A 13,600-nucleotide genomic window follows, 5' to 3' on the forward strand; every position below is an offset into this window, starting at 1 on the left:
AACCCTTAGGCAGGCATATGTGTAAATCACAGCTCCAGCGTGCTTGGAGGTGTTTGTCAGTTGTCAAGCCACGCCGCGCTGGGTTTGCACGGGTGAAGTGGTAACTGCTGTAGCCTTTGATGGCTCTTGGGTCTGTCTGTCTCTTGCCTTCTTGCCTCTGCCTCCTCTTGCCACAAGTGCTGCTCTCTGCAATAAACAAGTTTCTGTTACTCTGATTATTCTGTTATTATTCTGATTAATCTGCACTGTTAGGTGTTATCTGTAAGACACTGTTAAGCATCTGTTATTGTTTATATGTGACTAAATTGAGGGCCAGGTCCTGTTATGCTAGGCACTGTACTTTCACAAACAGTGTGAAGAGCCCCTGCATGCAATAGTTTGTGACCTAGGACTCTTTATCTATATGTCTTGTATACTTTTCTGGCCTTTTTCCTCCTGTAATCTGTATTTCAACATTATTTCTGGCATTTCAGTTTTGCTAAGACTCATGATCTCGTTTGGAATTTTATCTAGTGCATTTTGGGTTTGCTTTCGAGAGACTTTTTTTTTCTTTTTCAATAGGCTCTGGCTCTGGTTGGTTCAGAGGAAGATATGAAAATATTACCTGTGAATGCATTTCTGAATCTCAGAAGTCACAGATAATCCTAAAATTATTTTGAAAAATGAATTGTTTTAACCAACTATTCATATAGAGCCCAGTCACAGTTATGCCTGGTCTGTGTGTTTCACCTGCAGCAATCAAATGTGTAGGAACATGAGAATCCCAGATAACCTGCATTTTTGGTGGACAGGTTATTGAGTCCCTGTCCAGAGGTGTCCTGTCATGGTAGAGCTGAGCATATCAGTGCCTGCTTTAATGTGCCTGTCGCCTAGCATGTGTATACATACGTGAAGGAGTTAGATCATATGGGATCATAAAATACAGGCTACATAAAATGCGCTGACAGTGTTGAGAATAGCAGAAACCAGCGCTGCCAGCAAGGAGGCAAAGGAGCCTATGCGTGGTGGCGTTTCACTGGAGGCAGGAGGACCCAGGCATGCAGTAGCGGGGATGTCTATGAAGAGGACACACAGCCAGGCTCTCCTGCCTCTTCCCACAAGAGCACCCCCAATCATTAAGTATATCCAGTTGCTTTTGAACTAACTAAAGTGATACAGAATGAGATTTTTTTTTTTTAACTATGTGTGATTAAATTCTGAAACTTACCTCTATAGGATATTTTGGCTGCCAGCAACATATTTTAAGGTGGGGGGGGCACTAAAGGTGGGTCAGGGTGGATTCTAGATGAAAAAAAAAGAAAACAGAGTAGTAGCCCACATGCAAATCACGTGGGCCATCATAGACGTTTCAGATTCAGAAATCACGAAACAGCTATTATGAAATTCATGATTATTAGGAAGTTTATACCAAGGGAGAAAATTCTGTTTCTTTTTATTGTTAAGAATGCATTTCTGCCAGGGGCCAGGACCCTGAACTTTGATCTGCTGTTCTGACCTGGTACAGCCATTAATTCTGTTATTCTCTGACTACCTGTGTGTGGGCATAGAGCCGCTGAACTCGCTCTTTACATTTGACTTCCAAAAGCAGCCTTAGATTATGTGGCCAAGTCAGCTGCTACTGAAACATGCCTTTTATTTCCTGTGATTTTCCCATTTGAGCAGTTTCTTCATAGTCTGAGCCTGTAGGTTTCACACAAGATAAAACTGAACTTGTGTGGCACGGGTTAAAGGAAGGGGCGGTGAAGAGGAGCAGAGAAGCAGAGCAAGGGGTCTGGTTGCAGAAAGGAGCTGCTTTCCCAGTGCTGCTGGGCTGAGAGGAGGGACAGGGCTGGAGAGCAGGGGGAGGAAGAATGGCTGCTGGCAAGGTAAGGCTGTGGCCATCCCTTCCTCTCCCCTTGAGCAGCAGCTGCTCCCCCACTCTCCTTGTGCTGCCTTGGTTGCAGCGGTCACTGCTGAGCTCCTTAGGGTGCTGTGAGCAGGCAAGGATGAGGGTGCTTGGTGGTCTGGCAGTGCTTGTTGCTATAGCAGCTGTTCCCCACCTGTGGGGAAGGGGTGGTGGCCACCAGCTGCCAGCTGGACCGTGCTGTCATAGGGGCTGACGAGCTTGGGCTGTACAATTATGGAATAGTTAATTGTTGGTTGGGAGGGGACCTCTGGGGATCATCTAAAAATTTGGGTGTCTGATGGTTCAGGATCTCAGCTGAGGGAGGATGGACTGGTCAGGCCCACCAAGCTTGTGCTGGTGACTGGCCAGGTGTGATGAAGGCATGGTGGCAGCATTCTCTGTCAGTTCTTTTCTGTATCTGCTGTAGTTGGCTAGATGCATAGCAATTATCTAGATGAAAGGTAAAAAAGATTAAAGTGGTGGAATAAAATCAACATTAAACAAGTGGTTGAAGAGCCTCCAGTGCTTCCAAATTACAGGACAGAGCTGTGGAAAGAAGAAGAGAACAGCTAGAGAGCAGCTCAGACTGATGTACCCTTTTTTCAATGTTAATTTTTTCTCTACATCTCCAGATTTAACACATGCTCTCCCTGATATCAGGCTCATAAAAACATGCATCCAGTTTTCAGCATGAAGGTGGATATGACCAAGTGAAGCTGTAGAAGAAAGTAAATATGAAGTTCACGTTTTATCTTCAGTAAAAGTGAGCATGCTGTCAAGAGAATCTGTAATTTTAGAACTCCTAACATTTCCCTGAGCATTTAAGTAATCTGCCCTGAAGGTAAGAAAAGACCAAGAGACCAAGACTCTGACCAAGAGAAAAGTTCTCACTGGGTTTGATTACTGCTTGTAATCATCAAGCACATCTTCTGAAACCCCTCACCTTAAAGGCAGCTTCCTGTAGGTATAGGTCTGTGCTTCTGTGAATCTGTTTTGGACGGAATCTCTAGGATATATCCTACTTCTTCTTTTCTCTCTTTAATGCTTTCTGCAACCATTAAACTATGCCCTCCTTGCTGAATAGTTTTAATACTGGGCACTCTGTCTCGCTGAGATGAAGATAAGGACAGTCCAGTTCTTCTGTTACTTTACTGTGTCTGGGATACAGTGCTTCCTGTTAATCCAGGATTCTGCATTCTTTTTCAGCAGAATGCTGATGTTACTGAAGGTGAAATCAGCAGTTGTAGGGGCACAGTTCTTTCCAAAGTGGAACTTCAGAAAAGCAGTGGTTGTGGTGTCCCTAAAATATTGTTGGTTTTCCATCTGCTGCTTCTGTCCTCTTCCCTTTTCTCCCCGCACCAGTTACTGTTAAAATAGAAGGTGCTGTTGACTTGTATCTGTAATGATGGGGTCTGTTTTAGCTAAACTGCAGCCAAAACCAAAATGCAGTGACCCTTGAAAGGAGAGTTCATGCTGCACTAGGTGCAGTCAGTGCTGTGCTGAAAGCAGTGTGATGCCATTTTTTGCGTGAGAGAGGATGAGCTGGAAGGCAGGATACTTTGCAGTGATTCATATTATCACTTGCAGCTCTTCCAGCTGCAGGGCTGGGGTGGGGCTGCAGGCTTAGCTTGCTCTCTGTGTATTCCTCGTGCCTTTTCCAGCTCATAGTAGTTCCTGTGCTTCTTTTGAGTATTTAGCTGTACTCAGAGCACTGAGTAGCAAGGCACTCAGACCCTTGCTCTTTATACGTGTTGTCGTACATTCTCTGTTTAGTGTGCTAATACTTATTAATAGGTAACATTACTTGGTTTGAATACCCTTGTCCCTCTTGGGATTGGGGGTGTGTGTGTGTTGAGTGCACCAGTGAATTAATTCACTTTGGTGACCAGACTGAAATACAAACAGAAGATGTCTTGGACCAAAAGCAAAATCAGATCAGCAGCCTCATGTGACTCTTTAGCCTACCATGCAACTACCCCTTGACAACCTGTGCTCAGGCCAGAGAAAACCATGGGCCAGAAAAATAAAGAAAAACAAGGATGTAACTGGTCAAGAGTGAGTTGTGTTGGCAGAGCTGTGTTAGGAAGATTAGCCACCATCTGTTCACCGGAATCCTGCACCTGGCTCTAGACTGTGCCACTGTTCAACCAAGTGATGAGCTTACTCAAAATATTAAAGAATTGCAGGGTTAAGTAATAAGGCTCTGCAGTCTCCCAAATGTTCTGCTTTCCTTTTAGTTTTGTAATAATCCCTGTGAAATAATTGCATGTGGTGCTATAAAATGTTCTTATCATGTGTGTGGATTTAATATAAAAATTAAAGGGAGCACATTGGTCATGTGCTTTTCTTTTAGTCTTTGCACTTCCCTTTCTGACTACTTAGTGATGTTTGTGTTAAGTACCACGTAGTGTACCATGCTTGATGAAGTACCTTACTCATCTTGTTCTTCTCAGATAATTATTTTTGCAAAAGACGACAGCTGGAATATATATTTCTGTGAGTAGTTCTTGGTATTTGTAGTCATGGCTAAGATTTTTTTGCCTCTCTGATTTCTGCTTAGTATAGAGCTGATTCTGTTCTTTTCCCTTCCTGTGGACTGAAGAGCAGTCTGTGGCACTGACCCAGTGGTGGGTGAGATTATTCATAGTGAAACCTAGGAAATTCCGCTTGGAAAAAAGGGATTTCAGTCTGGGTGGTTGGAGAGGGGTTGCAACACCTGTCAGTAACCACTTTCCCCTTCAAAAGCTCTGAGCAGGGACTGAAAAGAGTGGTAGAGTGGTTCATCTCCAGGCTGGTAAAGGTTTCCCAGACATGAAAATACAGTCTCATACTGCAACAGCTTGGAAAGCATCAAAAATCCCAAATGTAGCCTAAACATTATACCTTCCTAAGTATTTCTTTAATATAGGGTTCATAATTTCTTAATGGAATGTGTGTTCACAAGAAAGAAAAATCCATCACTACATCTTTGGTATTTGTACTGTAGTACTCAAATCTCTTTTGCTTGGCTTTCAATGCAGTAAGACAACTTTTAAGTGCTCTGATTAGAGCTGGCCTCTCGGCTTTGGTGGCTGCAGCAGTGCACAACCAAACAATTCAGGTGAAGTTAACTATGCTGAAAATGCGATGGAGAAAGGGAGTTGGGAAATAATTTTTTTCATACGTGTTTTTCTGTATTATACTTGGAGATACCAGCTTTCTCCAATAGCCATGTTTCTTTGGTCATTTTCCTATAGTGATGTTTAATAGGTATACTTGAACATCGTCCTTTTCAGATAGTGTGCAGGTGATGACTGCTGCTTTCTTTTACGTTAGAACTTAATGCTCTGGCTTCTCAGTTACTGCAGAGGGAAAAGGTAAGCTGCTTCTCATGGTCTGGCCAAGGGCTCTCTGGCCCTACCTTCTGAGAGGTGCACGTCACTGGCGCTGTCCTGCCAGTTGTACCTGCACTTTTTTAGGTCGTGATTGTTTCCCTGGAATTACAGCCAGTCAAAGACTTGGGCATTAAGCAATCGTAGGGCTATGGTGGACCACCTTCCTGGCTCGACAAACAAGCAGGCATCGTGCTTTGCAAACAGATGGACAGAGGTACAGGCAGCCTAGAGAGCATGTGTGCAGCAAGGGTGGATGTTAAGGTCAGAATTTCTCAGACAAGAATGTCGAAATTGCTGTGCCCTACTTATCCAACTGTGAGCTGGATTAATGAAAGGGAGAGTTTAGACAGAGAAGTACCTTGGGTACATTTAGTGGGAGAAGAGAGAGATGTTTTCTTTTGTATCTGTACAGGTGGTCCTTTTGAAGCAAGCCAAAATAAGCTTCCTCACCTGGGTAACGGCCTGAATAGGTTGGCAGGGTGTGAGTCCATTTTCAATGTGTGTAAAGAAAAGCGTAACAGTTTGCCAGCGTACAGCCTTTAATTTGTTTTTTCTTAACAAGTTTCTTCTTTGGCCATTGAGTTAGGCTGGGGCCTAATAATTTTTTTTCTTTTAACTGTAGGCAGTTCTAAAGCAGCAAACTATTAATAGTGAAATATTGGTTTAGAAGAACACTAATGCACAGGGGATTCTAGAGCAAACGAGGCAATGCTGTCAATGGCTCAGATTGTTCTTAATTACAATAATGGCATTATAGGAGCTGCAGTTGCTGTCGGGCACAAAAGAAGGTAATGATAATGTCAGAGTGCTCAGAATAAATGCAGTATAATGTATTGCAGTACTGGATTCAAAAGATGATATGCCTAACTTGTCGTCAGGGTGCATGAAGAAGAAGAATGGTAAAAGCCCAGAACAGTTTTTGTTGTAACTATGTAGTTCAGGGTTTGGTGTTTTGTGTTGTGTTTTTGGGGGGTTTGGGTGGGGGTTTTTTGTTTGGTTTTTTTGTCTTGTTTTTTTGTGTGGCCTCTTTTCAGGCTTGAGAAGAAATGTCAGGTCCTGTGTTTAAATGATACGTATTAATTTTACTAGAAGGTGTGATCACATCTGTTCTCCCCACTTGGAATAAAGAAAATCACCCTTGCTTTGAGAAGATATGTATTGGCTCAGTACTGTCATACCCTCAGCACATTTGATACTGATCCTGTTAGAATAAAAGGACATGAATATGGTAGATTTGGCTCAGAGTCAGAATTTGCCCCAGTAGCCTCTGGAAATAATGTCCAGATCTATGTGATACATGTGAATCCCTATTTTATTATAAGACAAAAAAAAAATTCAACTCTGAGTTTTGGGGATGTTTCAAAGCTGGATTTGAATTTTATGGCTAGAGTCCAAATCTGAACTGTTGCGCCTGACCTTTTTAAGACCGTGTGCTGTGCACTCAAATTCATTTCTGAAGAGGAAGAGATTTTTACTGTTTTACTGCAAAATAAAACATGCAGCGAAGCCGCTTGTGGTCTTGGATTCTGATATAACTGCTTTGATATAATTCTCAGTTATAGGTAAGAAGAGATAATAAACTGGAAGATAGTGGTGGTGTTCCTCCTTATACCACGAGTGTTCAGAGTGACTTAGTATCTTCCATACTTCCTAAAAACTCATGGCAGTGGTGGGTTGGATTGGAAAAAAATAGTCAACATCCTGTTGGCTTGCATCTTTACTATTTTCTTCATGTTTAACTGACTTGAAATAGTTACTCACAAATGAAACAATTTACATAGATCCGAATAAATATTTTTTAGGAGTAGTTGTCTCATGCACAGGATGCCAGTGTGCTTTGTGAAGAAAATTTCTCCTTAACAGGACAGCAGGGTGCAGGTGCTCTATAGGGCACAAGGTGGCTCCAGTTCACGAGGAAAGCTGGTGTGAGTGGAGTAAGTGCCAGGAACTGGTTCACAGGAATCAACTAGAAGTGTGTCAGAATGGAGTGCAGCATTTCGCTGTGTTGCAGGTCTGGCATTTTGAATATGAACTGAATCTTAATGGGTCTTTGGGAGAAGACTCTGCCTAGTCTTAGGGTAGGACCTAGTAAATTTAGGTTGCATTTTGCATGTCTCATTTAATTTTTGAAGGAGTTACCCTAGTGGATCTTATCGGATCTTCTGAGCTATGTTGCTTTTGTCTGAGTAAAAGGTAACAGCTTCATGTACAGAACAGCACTCCCAGGGTAAGCTACGGAGAAAACAAGAGTTGGTGTGTGCAGTAAGAGCAGAAATGTAAAGTAAGCTAGGCAACGGATAAAACAGAGATTCAGAGGTTTATGAGAAAGGTTTTTATCAAGCAGGTCATTCAAATTTAATGGATAGAGGAGAGAACAGAATTAGTTGATAAGAAAATCCTGTATTATAACCAGGCTTAATCAAAAATGCTTTGTGTCTGTTGTTGGTCTTTCGCTCTGTAACAAAAGCATTTTTGTTTTCAGTCTCTTAGAAGTGAATTACTTGTCCATTTCTATTTCCAACATAATAACAGCTGCTATTAGTCTGCCATTACACAGAACATCTTCATCTGAGCGTTTCTAAACACCTGAGAGTTTTTGAGTGAGGACAGAAAAGGAGAAATGTTTGTTTTGTCAGTACCATCTGCTTGGGGCAACTGAGGCAGAAAAAGGTGAATTGAGTTGATTTACTTACATGAACTTCTGTAGGATAAGAAGTAGATACCAGCAGCATTCTCCTAATTTCACTGTTCAGTCTTGGTCCATTAGATAGCACTTTGTGCCGTTCGCAGTTTTTGTTGGTTTTTTAACTCTGTTTCATGTCTTGATACAGTTTAGATTTTTGTATGAAACAAATTGGTAACTGGCCTGTTTGGTTTTTTTTTTTTGTTTTGGGTTGGGTTTTTTTTTGTTGTTTTTTTTGTTGGTTTTTTTTGGGGGGGGCATGGGGGGTTGTTTTTTTTAACAGCAGGTTATCTGGTGTTTTAATATTTTTGTGTGAACTAGGCAGAAGCTTTCTGGGGTTTGCATTTTTAAATACGCTTTACATACTGTTGCAGCAGGCATTATATTAGATAAATATATGAAAAACCAGCATTTCTTAATGTGATTTTAACGTCTGTCCCAGAGAAGAAGGATTTCGTTAAGAGGTTTAAGCTGTTTTGCTTAATAACAATCTTTCTCGAAGTAATGTCAGGTGTTAAATTCATAAATCTAACTTTTCCACATTGTTTATTTTAAAAGTCTTCAAGCTTATAGTTTTCCTCTCTAATGTTAAATACAGCAAAACAGATTAGGTACAAGAACTACATAGAGTTAGTATTAAAAATAAAATAGTGCAAAGTACCATTTTGACTTAGTAGATCATCTGTATTTTCAGTTTTACAAACAAATTTTATCAGAAGTTAGCTGTGGGCGTGATTAAAATTAGGAACTCCCCGTATTGGATCTCATCCCTTTGTTCTTCATTCAGACAGAAAGCCCATTAAGGTCAAAGAAGGTTTTGACTGAATAAGGAATACAACAACTGGCTCAAGTTTTAGTACATATAGGGCCAGATTGTGGGTCACGGCCAGCTCAAAAGTGTACAGCTCCAGTGATTCCACATCTTGTGCATAATAGGCAGATCCTTCGCACTGTTATGATGGCGCTTTATTAACATGTCAAATACAGAAGAAAAAAACCTGACAATTTTATGGCTGCTCAGAATCTTATTAGCATGTCTTAATGTTTTGTATTTCTGAGCTGAAATTATGCAAATATGTCTTCAAAAACATTTCCCTGTTTTCATGAGAATGTGAAGAAAATAGAAGTAATCAAAAATTGGAATTAAATACTCAAATAGTTTGGCCAATTAATAATTCTGCAGTTGCAGAATAGAAGATCTGTGGGCTGGAGCTGGCTCTTAACTTAATGTTAACTTACATTTAATTAGCCAGACCAGATGGAAGCTGGCTAAGCTTCGCATGAAGGCTTGTGGGAAAAAGACATAATCTTCCATTTTGTCAAAGGAACTAATACCACAGATTAAAGGTCGGTGTTCTTTTCAGAATTTAAAGACTGGATGCAGAGTGGCCGATGGCAAGAAACAGCAAGAAACAGCAAGGGCACTAACAAATTAGCTTAACCCCTAGATGACTAGTATACCAGCTCTGCTTCATTTCTTTCCCCAGTTCAAACCATTGGTCTCTAGTTTCAGTAATAAATCCCAGAGAGATAAGAATGTCTGTAAATTTTATTCTTTTGTCAGGGAAGTAGAGTCATCTGTAGGCAGTTAGCATGGATAGAGAGATGAAGCTCTGGGAAAGGTTTTCTTACTCAACCGAGTAAAAATTCATGCTGTTCAGATGCTAAGCACTTGGGATCAGGCTGACAAACCACTTAATGCCTTGCTTAACAATAAGCATGCAAGTAGACAAGTCAAGTAGACAAGTCAAGAAACCATTCATGTGCTCAAAGAGGTGCATACATGGATCAAGTCAGAGTGTGCAGAGCTTAAGGACTAAATCAGGCACATACTACGTTAAGGCTTGAAAATGTAGTCGAAAGCATGAACAGGATCTGTCAGACTGAACCTTAAGCATAGCTGCAAGAAATCACACATTTTAAAAAAATAGGGAAATTAGAATCCATTAAAGAAAGAAGGAAAGAGGTTAGGTTATGCTAGTTTGAGCATTTAACCGGTCCTTGGGGATACTTCCTAGTGGTTTCAGCAAGGTAGGAGAGTTCTTTCTGAAGTGGAGAATAACTTACATACCAAGAAAATAAGGCAAACTTAGCATTACCATGAAACATCAAATGCCACATTGCTTGTGCTGAAAGTAAAGTAACCCTCTGCAGTAGGTAATTATTATTATAACCTCCTTTGGAAAGGAGTCTGGGAAATCAGCACCTGCTTTTTGAATCGGGCTTGCTTCTATTTTGCAAAACTCTTTTGCAACTAGACCATCTTGCCTACTTTGTCAGATCTAAACTTTCCCATAGTGGCCAAAAATTCACTACCATTTGATGGCTGTATCACTTAAGTAAAATTATTTGAATGAGATTGGGTCAGTTCTTACAAAGATTAGAGTATCTTGAAAATCTCTGTTAATAATCTGTGCTTGCTGACAGTCCCAGGAGAGAGGGCTGGGGAACTGAATGAACATGAAAACTCTGCAAGCTGTGGTTGCCTTGTGTAGATCGAGTTTTGATCTACATGGTGAGGTGAGGAAATCTGTGCGGCTGTTTACTGTAGCATTCTTAGAGTGTGGATAAATGCAAGACTTCAGCCCCACACTCTGCAAGGTGCACAAATTTTAAAAAAAAATAAATCTAGGGGGGAAAGCTTTTCTACTATCTCAGTTGAATTGGAGCACATACTGATTTGGAATCCAACCAAGTACTTTGAAAGCTGTATTCACATATATGTTGATGCTTTCGTTTCTTTTCATATTTTTAAATAATTATATCCTGGGGATGGAAGAAAAGTAATTTTACTGTCCACCATTTACTAGACCACATTTATCTACAGTTACCAAATGGTGGCGTTGGAGTGACCACAGTTATTTTCCATTTTGAGTTACTGACATATTTCAGATACCACTTGGTGACAAAATATTTGAAGGGAATGTTACATTTAAAAACAATTGTAGTTGCAGACCATGGAATTAGCATTTAGTTATCAAGTGGCTCACTTCAGCTGTTGTAAACCCAGAGAAGCATAGGAGTAGGTAGTGTACTCTTGGGAGAAGTGTAGGTAATATGAAATATTTTTTTTTTTTTTAACTTGTCAGAAAAAACTTAAAATTGTACATCTAAACCCAGCTTCTGTTTTCTGATAAATGCCCACTGCTTCATATGGAGAGTATAGTATAGCCCAGTAGGATTTGTCCCAACAAGTACATTTGAGGAGAACATTTAGGAACAAAGTCATTCATTTACCTTCGATAAGTGTGTTGTATATCTTCGGGTAGGGATCACATTCAGTTTTGTATGGGCATGAATACAAATTCTACGTTCATTAAACTCTGTTACAAAAAACACTGTTGAAATCGAAAGAGTTTGGGAGCTGCCCTTTTCATGGAAGTACTGTGCAGTGTGAAACCTGCCAAAACCTAATGGATCGTTTGCAGGAAATTGGAAGTTAAAAGTGCATGAGTCAGTCTACTTCAAGGCTGAACAGTTTCCACTGAACTTAAATAATGAATGCCAAAACCTAGAGACAGTACAATCAGCTGCAGCAGTTTTCTTCAGTTGTTTCATCCAGGCACTGTAGAGGATTCTATGTTTAGGAGAGTCCTCCTTGTCTCTCAGTTCATCAGCCTTTAAAAGTGTTAGCATACATTGTCATGACTGTCGTTGAAATCTTTGCAGAAGAAGCAGCAGTCCAAGTGGTTTTATTTTTGCTTCACATCAGTTACTACAGAGTATGGGGTAGAATGTGCAGTTTCAGGGATTTCATCTGCAGGAAACAACCACCCACTTCTGTGATGTAAGTCTCCAGAAAAGGAGAAGATAGTTTCTTTATTCAGAAGTGATACATGTTAGCTTCACAGTTTCATCTCAAAGTACACAAGCAATTTACTTTCTGGTGTGCACAAGGATTTCAATGTACTTAATTAATACATCAAACATCAAACAAGAGAAAAGACAAAATAATTCTCAACAGTTTTGCTTTGTAACAGATCCTGTGCCCAGAGCATATTTGTGCAATACCACTTTTTACCAGGTTACAGGATGAACCTAACTCTTTGTAGAAATTCAAGAAAAGAGTGAGATGTTCCTGTATATGCACATGGCTTAGATTTCCTTAACGTGAGTTACTTGATGTCTGTTTGTGTAAAGAGTGGTTGAGGGCATGCATGGCCTGCTGGATTCTCTGCTCAATCCTGTGCTATTGCAGTGAGCAGGTCTTCTCTGATTTGTATCAATGGTTGAACCTTCTGAGCATTTCTGAGTTGGAGGATCACTATGTGTACTAGAGCCTTGGCCTTGGGACTTTGGGTTCATACAGGCAGTGTGATGGGAGGTGGGTGGTGTGTCTCCATCCACTCGCAATTGCTCGTGGCAGTGTCGTTGCTGAGCCACAAAGATCAGTGTGCCTGGAGTCAGAACTACAGGATGGCTGAGGTTGGAAGGGGCCTCTGGAGGTCACCTGGTCCAACCCCCATGCCCAAGCAGGGCCTCGAGCTAGTGTGTCCAGATGGATTTTAAATATCTCCAAGGATGGACACTACAAACTGGCAGCCTATGCTGATGCTTGGTCACATTCACAGTAAAAATGTTTTTCCTGATGCTCAGACAGAAGTTCCAGTTGTTTTGGTTTGTGCCCATTACTTCTGGTCCCGTCACCGGGTACTGCTGAGGAGAGGCTGGCTCTGCCTTTTTTACAGCCTCCCCTCCGTTACTTGTGCACATTGATGCGATCCCCCTGAGCCTTCTCTTCTCTAGGCTAAACAGTCCCAGCTTGCTCAGCCTCTCATGAGAGATGCTCCAGGCCATTAATCACCTTTGTGGCCCTTCACTGGACTCTCTTCAGTAGCTCCATATGTCTCTTGACATATGGATGGGAGACTCCAGAACTGGGCACAGTACTCCAGGTGTGAAAGTGCATGTGCAGAGCTCTCCCCTGTGTCTCTGCTGCTTTTCCACCACGCACAGCATCCATGCAGCTCTTCAGCTGTGGCTTGGCCAAGGGTATGGGCATGAGGTTTTAAGAAAATTTGAGTATGTTGCCATATGAAATTCATATGAAGTTGGCCAAATGTTTCTTGGTGAGATTTTGTCTGAGTAAGCTTAACATTATTTAGAAAAGCAATTAACCACTTTTGCAAACAGAGAATAGTCCTGGATCAGGAGGAAAGCATTTGTATTTTGGGGATTTTTTTTTCTTTCTTCTTTCTTTTTTCTTCAGTTAGATGGAAACATGACTGAGGTTTTCAAAGCCAGCTAGAGAATTTGGCTGTGCTGACTCAATATGGCATTCTGTTGCCAAGTCTACTATTTAGCTTTGAAAATCCCAACCTGGAATGTGCCCACCTAAGAGCATGCCTCCTAAATAATGGCTACAGACTCAAATGTATTAATTTACGTGTATGGACCAGAGTGCAATTTCTGTTCCCTTTGCCCCCAAAAGGGTAGGTATTTCCTCTGGGTGTTTCATTGGAGAAGACCATCTAAAGGTTCCAGGTATATCTTACCATTTCAGGTCTTGAAAGAAAAGCTGAATTACACCAGTGGGTATAAGTATCTGACAGTTTTCTAATGTTTGTAATCTAAATAGGAATGATAGATTTTTATTTCTTTTTTTAATTTAGTATTTCACTTCATAAGCTTTTTTTTTTTATAAATAGCAACTATCTC

The 13,600-nt window shown here is 40.9% G+C and overlaps 1 protein-coding gene across 4 annotated transcripts in view; it reads left to right on the forward strand.

Moving 5' to 3' along the window:
- The window catches only part of PARVA (parvin alpha), a 68,846-nt gene that overhangs the window by 6,753 nt on the left and 48,493 nt on the right, over positions 1–13,600 (forward strand). Inside the window, exons 1-2 of one of the 4 annotated variants that reach the window (XM_040608719.1) lie at positions 1,581–1,682; positions 2,518–2,726. The exons of 2 other annotated variants lie outside the window; for them this stretch is intronic. The gene's annotated coding sequence lies outside the window, so the exon portion shown is untranslated. Of the gene's footprint in view, positions 1–1,580; positions 1,866–2,517; positions 2,727–13,600 lie in introns of those variants that run through there. One more of the 4 variants, XM_040608718.1, reaches the window with a different exon arrangement.

Source organism: Falco naumanni, chromosome 10, assembly GCF_017639655.2.
Source record: "Falco naumanni isolate bFalNau1 chromosome 10, bFalNau1.pat, whole genome shotgun sequence".
NCBI lineage: Eukaryota > Metazoa > Chordata > Aves > Falconiformes > Falconidae > Falco > Falco naumanni.